The sequence below is a fragment of the Empidonax traillii genome, unplaced genomic scaffold, assembly GCF_003031625.1.
Source record: "Empidonax traillii isolate 1590-97213 ecotype Southwest subspecies unplaced genomic scaffold, ASM303162v1 scaffold1595:size160270, whole genome shotgun sequence".
NCBI lineage: Eukaryota > Metazoa > Chordata > Aves > Passeriformes > Tyrannidae > Empidonax > Empidonax traillii.
The window spans coordinates 115,181-121,705 of record NW_020956788.1 but is presented as its reverse complement, the minus strand read 5'-3'; the positions used below and the strand labels follow the sequence as shown (position 1 = coordinate 121,705).

Genomic DNA, 6,525 nt, shown 5'->3' with positions numbered 1-6,525 from the left:
CTGTCTTCTTCAGCTGCCGCTGGGCTTCTGAGGGCAACCTCCCTGCAGCTTCTGCACAATGGCTCGGCTGAGTTGTGTCCAATTAATTCAAAACTGGTATCTTCTTCAGGAGCTTCTTTTTATCAACTTTCAAGGTCTCTTTCTCATGAGCTTCAAAGACCCTCATCTAAACCCTAAGGTTTTCTGTTTCCGCTAAAGTCTTCATTAAAAATTAACTTTATCCTCTCTGTGAGTTAGCATAAGCAAGCAAGACCCTATCCTAATTCTCTCTAAAAATTAGTTAGTAAGCACCTAAGGCTACAATCTTGTATTATTGCTTAACATACATATTCATATGAATGCAACATCAAAACATACATATTGATAATAGGCAGAGCCTTGGCGGAGTCTAGGGGGAGCCCTTTCTTGGCCCCCATTCTTGGTGGTACATTCAGTCCTTCATCCTGTGGGGCTGGGGTCTTCTGTAGTCTTCCTCCATATGACCTCTCTACATTTCTACTGCTTTTGCCCCAGTCACTGAAGCTTGGAGAGAGCCTTGGCTTCAGGTCTTTTTCTCCTATTCAAAGGTCTACCTTGGCTTACTTTGCCTTAATTTATGGCCTACAGACCCATTGTATAACGTTTCTAGCATTCTTCTTAAGATTAGGTCCAAGGAACGGAAGAGAACAAATCTTTCTTTAGCAATTTAGTCGGAGCAGGTATGGAGGGGCTTCTCTCAGTCGAACAAGATATTTCAGTTAATTCTTTAGGCCTTGCTCTCGTTTCAGTCCCCCCTTTTCTTAAGACTTAAGAATTCTTTCATCAAGTTCCAAAGGAATCCAACAGGAATGCATCATTGCCCATTTGATCTGTGTCCTCTTGACTATGACATTTAATTTGTACAACAACCACACATGTAAGAGGGATAGCAGGATTATAGCTGGTTCTTGGAAACCAGGCAAAGAATTTTTTCCCTTCCCCCCTGCCCACTGCTTGCAGAGATATCAGGTAAGCATTTAAGAGACACACAAGATCTAGCTCTTCTGTTAATTGACAAAACTTAGTCTCCTAGGAAACAGGGCAGATGAGGAGCTACTGTTTACTTTTTTCTCTTGTCTTCTTGGAAACACGGGGAGGAGTTGGTGGGTGGGGTTGTGGCTGTAACAAGGGTGGAGTGGAGGTTTGGTGGTGCTCTCTGCTCTCAGCTGCTTGCCAGTTGCAGGTCTTGCCTGGATTCTTCATTGGATAGGAGTTGTGTTTTTTGTTTTTCTTTTCTTTCCCTGGGGGTTTTCCGCTTTTTCCTATTCCATTGGTTTTCTTTCCCTGGCGGTGGTCCTTGTGCACATCAGGGGGAGAGAGAGGGGTGTGTTGCACTACTCTGACCAACCAAACAGCGTGAGTCTCATTTTGTTTTTTTATTGGGAGAACTTTCTGTTTGTTGTTGTTTCCCTTCCCCCCTCTCCCTCTCTCCTTTCCCAGTGTGTGGGAAGGGAAGGGGGGCCCAGTTTTTTTTTGGTTTCTCCGACACACCCCTGTGGGTTTCTTCCCCCAACACCATGGTGGCGACCAGTGATCCCACAGCGCCACCTGCTGACTGGCACAGGACATTACAGGTTCTAAATCTCCAGTGATCTAACAGTGCCACCTGGTGACTGGCACAAGACATTGCAAGCTCTGCATCTCCAGTGACCCAAAGGCGCCCCCTGTTGACTGTGGTTGGAATTGCACCAAAAGGTGCAAACTGAACTGTTTACTTTTTCCCTTTGCCTGTTTATTGGTTTGTTTTTGAAGAGGATTGTTTGTGGGTATAGGAGTACTGTTTGGTTGTTTTCCTGATTTTTCTTTTTTGTGTTTCTGCTAATGCACACATACCTTTTAATAAAGGGCTGTTATTTTTCCTTTTTCATAACTTGTTTTCCTTCAATCGGAGTCTCTTAATTTCGGATATATAATTGCTTAGAGGGATGAGTTTGGGTCTTTTCTCATAACTCATCCTCAGCAAAAGACCTGTGTCTCATATAAACTGGGACAGTTGGGTTGTTCTGTTCACTACTTGGACCAGTTTTTCTATATCAGGGTGTCTTAGCATTGTTTTGGAAAGATCAATATGCATACTTATTTGTAATTTAGGTATATCATGATACAACTAATAATCATTTTTAATTTGTTGCCCAGTAGTTATTGGAACTGTATAGTTAAAATCACAACCTCTACTTTTAGTAAAATTATAAACACAAAAATTAGTTCCATTTGTAATCTCTTGAAAGATCTTTTCCCATAGAACCACAATGCCCAATATAAGGTTGAGACCATGGCCACTCTAATGGTCCAGCCCAGGTTATAGTCACCATGATCCGTAAGATCTCAGTAGTCAGATTTGGGTGAACTAGAGAGTGGTTGGTCCTACGAGTTCTGAGGTCCATAGTTTCTTAGGGGCTCTCCTGACTCTGGAGTAGTGAATCCAGGTGGGCCGTTCTTTTATCTGGACTGCTGTGAACATAGTCAGCAACACCTGGAAAGGTCCATCCCACTTTTCTTGCAGAGGGTCTCCTGAAAAATCCTTTACATATATCCAATTACCAGGAGTGAATGAATGTGCTTTACAATCAGGTTGTTTAACCTGGTTTTTCAACACCACAGCGAAATTCTTATTTAATTGTTTCCTGTCATGGGTTTGGCCCCCAGCCCCCTCTGGGGCTGAAAATGGTTTTCTCCAGGTGGATTTCCAGAGAAAAAAACAATCAAAACTTTTAGTAATGCCTCTGCCAATTACATATTGAAGGAAATAGAAGAGAAAGTGGTTGCGCTGATGAAATTGGTAGTCATGTAGGAGAGGCGGCAGACCCCAAGTGGGCCAGGGCCCCCTCCTCCACCTGGCTGGGGCCAGGTGTGGCACTGAAGCCCTCCTTCTCTCCTGTAACAGAGAAGAGAAAAAAAATTTTTAGAAAAAAACTACCTGGACAAGAAATACTGCAGAAGAAACTCCAGGCAGAGATAATGAGCCTTCAAGGTCAAAGCTGGCAGTTGGAGAGAAGAGAAAAGCCGCAAAGGGGGAGAACTCCTTCTTTCCCACCCCCTCTCTCTCTCCCTTCAGCAGGGAAAAGACTGAAAACTAAAATCCCTGCCACCTGTGGAAAACTGTTGGGGAGCGGAGACCACCCTCTACAGCTCATAAAGGAGCCCATGTCAAAGCAGAGGAATGCACACAGAAAATGTGACTCCGTGGGAAGCCTAGATAAAACAGTCTTGCTGGAGACCTGTGGCCCATGGAGAGAGAAACCTATGCTGGAGATAGACATCCCAGGTAGGCTTAGGATCTCGGTGAGGGATCCATGTTGGTGCAGTTGACTTTGTGATCCTATGGGACATAAGAGAATGGAAGAACTGTTGCCCGAAAGGTACCTCACAATGGAGAGATCCATCAAAGACTTCTTTCATGAGGCGAGACCCCACAGGAAAGAGGAGTGGACTCAAAAGCCATTATCCCTTGTGACCCTGTGGTGAAGATCCATGGTAGGTAAGTGTCTCCTTGTAGTCCATGGAAGACCTTACAGGGCCTGGGTAAGCCCCCCGCCTCCAGTCTTAGCCCAGGAGGGGGGTAGGCCCAGCCCTGAGGCCGAAAGAGAAGAGAGAGAGAAAAAGAAACTGATCCAACTGCAATGAATCAGAGTTGTCGCCCTAGAGATAATAGAAGAAAAACTTTAAAGTTTTGCAGAGTTATTTAAAAGACCTGTAACTCCGGAATCAGAAAAGAGACTGCTTCTCCTCCTGAACTGATACAAAGAGGGAAGAGGTATTGTAAATACAAAGTATTTTTGCCTAATTAGAATTGTTGTATATATATAGTTCTTTAGTTTTTATCCTATTAGTAATAAATCCCAATATTATTCTCCTCTATCGAATCTCTTTTGTCCACATAAACCTTCTCTCAACTTATCACAATTGTGTGAGGGGTTGTAACTGGGTGAGTTCGAAAGGATGCCGAGATTGGAAACCAAGACAATGCTGAGAGTTCAACAATAAATCCAATCTTTATGACAAAAGTGGTCAAGTAAACGGGAACCTGAGAGACAGGAAAGGGGAGGAGTGAACTAAGCCCTCAGTGAATTCCCCACTCATGCAGGTGTGTTTTACGAGGTTGTCTTACTGACCCCAGAATAACCAGAATTCCCCATGGCAGAGGCTGCATCCTCAGAGGGTCAGCAGGCTCACAAAGATAGCAGGCATCCTCGCAATAGGCAACGTTGCCCTTCATGTGAAGCTTGAGAGTGCCGAGAGCACGAGTAACCTGCATTTTTATCCAATTAGCTGGTGATGTCTACCTTGACTCATGTGGCCAGCATTGCCCAACTAGAGGCTTTCAGCCCCTCCTCTCATTATGTAAGCGTACCCCCTCAGCGCATGTGTGAGAACTTTGGAATTTCCCTATAGCATGCGCTGTTTCACTCAAGAAGTCTTATCTATTTGGGTCTGGGGGCTTTACTTCATCCTCTCCTCTTCAGTTTCTCCTTCAAATGTCCTCTACAGACAACCAGCCAATCACAGAACACCAATTAAAACAGTTTTTACAAGAAACTCTCTCTCCAAGGACAAGCTCATATATATCAGTCAACTTGGCAGGCAAAGAACAATGGCTGGGTCAAACACAGACCAAAAAATATCAACAATCCCTGATACAGGGGGTGAGAGGAAATTGGCCCAGAGCAAACCCATGACATTTCCCCACAGTTATAACATAATCATACACATATTGATTACCTATATGATCCAAAGCTTCACTGTTAATCTTATTCACTCCCTAGGGTCTACCATACAGAATTTCAAATGGACTTAGTTTTTCTTTACACCACGGTTTGACCCTGATTCAAATTAAAGTAATAGGTAAAGTTTGATACTAATGCAAATTTGTTTCTTGACAGATTTCGACTATTTGTTGTTTAGTGAGATGGTTCATTTTTCTACTTGCCCACTTGTTTGGGATCTGTATGGAATATGCAATTGTCAATTAATTTCTAACACTTTACTTATTGCTTGTACGGTTTCTGCACAGAATTGGGATCCTCTATTCGAGGATATACTTGTAGGTATTCTAAACCATGGTATTATTTCATTCAACAAGACTTTAACCACTTCTCTTGATTCATTTGTTCTGCATGGGAATGCTTCATTCAGGTCACCCAGAAAATGTGCCAGTCAAAACTAAAAGGTAAGAAAACCTCCCTTTTTCTTGGGAGTTCAGAGAAATCAATTGGCCAAACTTGACCTGGGAAATGCCCTTTGTTTATTGCCCCTTGATGTATTTGAGTTCCAGAATGTGGATTATTTTTCAGACTTTCTATATTGTGGTAAATAAATTTGACCCTGTCACTCTGGTTCTTAAATGTTAATAAAGGGAGTCCAAGTTCTCGTTTTATCCCTGATTTCCTTCAGAATCTCCCTGTTAAACCAAGCTGGTTGTCTACCCCACCTGTTTGCCTTTTGGCACACTGGTACAACCTGTTCCTGTGCACTCAAGACTTCCTTCTTGAAGCATGTCCACCCCTCCTGTACCCCCTTGTTTCCAAGGGTTTTTTCCCAGGGTATGCTCTGGACTAGTCTTCTGAACAGGCCAAAGTCTGCCCTCTGGAAGTCCAGTGCAGAGGTTTTATTGGTGGTCTTGCATCCGAGTATTGCAAACTCTATTATTTCATGGTCACTGTGCCCCAGGCGGCCTCTGACCACTGCATCTCCCACCAGCCCCTCTCTGTTTGTAAACAACAGGTCTAGTGGGGTCCCATCCCTGGTAGATTCATTTACCAGCTGGAGCAGGAAATTATCCTCTATACACTCTAGAAATCTCTTAGACTGCCTCTTCTCTGCAGTATTGAACTCCCAGCAGATATCCGGCAGGTTGAAGTTGCCCACAAGAACAAGGGTTGGCGATTTTGAGACATCTGCCAGTTACTTGTAGAATAATTCATCCCCTTGTTCCAGTTTAAATGAGACAAAGGTCTTTTGCTGAGGATGGATTAGGAGAAAGAGACCCAAACTTCCTTGTCTAAACAATTATAAATCCGAAATTAAGAGGCTCCAATTGAAGGAGTCACCAGGTGGCGCTGTTGGATCACTGGAGGAGTAGAACTTGTAATGTCCAGTGCCCGTCACCAGGCGGCGCTGTGAGATCCTTGGCTGCCGCCGGGTGGTGGGGGAGGAGGGGGGAAGGGGGAGGGAAACAAAAAAAACAGCAATAAAACAGAAAGTTCTTCCAATGGAAGAACACTCATGACCTTCAGCTGGTGAGGATTTCGCGGTGAGCCAGGCCTGCAGTCATCAACAACTGAGCAGAGAACAGCAGTAAAGACTCTCCTCCGACAGGAAAAAAAAAAAGAAGAAGAACCAGGCAGTCTCTCCAGCTTCCCGCAGCCTCTCCTCCCGGTCCCAGAGCTGAACTCCAACCCCCAAACCCCACCTCCTTCCACCCACACACCCTACCCTTCCTCAATTCCTTCCCCTTCGTTGCTAGGAGATTAATGTCTCTGCCATTTAGAGATCAGGCCAACTCCTTTG

The 6,525-nt window shown here is 44.2% G+C and overlaps 1 long non-coding RNA gene across 1 annotated transcript in view; it reads right to left on the bottom strand.

Annotated features, from left to right (window-relative positions):
* Positions 1 to 1,809: 1,809 nt before the first annotated feature.
* Positions 1,810 to 6,525, bottom strand: part of LOC114070537 — a 19,669-nt gene continuing 14,953 nt past the window's right edge. Inside the window, exons 2-3 of the long non-coding RNA XR_003573937.1 lie at positions 5,447 to 5,454; positions 1,810 to 1,820 (exon numbers count right to left, since the gene is read on the bottom strand). This is a non-coding gene — a long non-coding RNA (uncharacterized LOC114070537). The remainder of the gene's footprint in view (positions 1,821 to 5,446; positions 5,455 to 6,525) is intronic.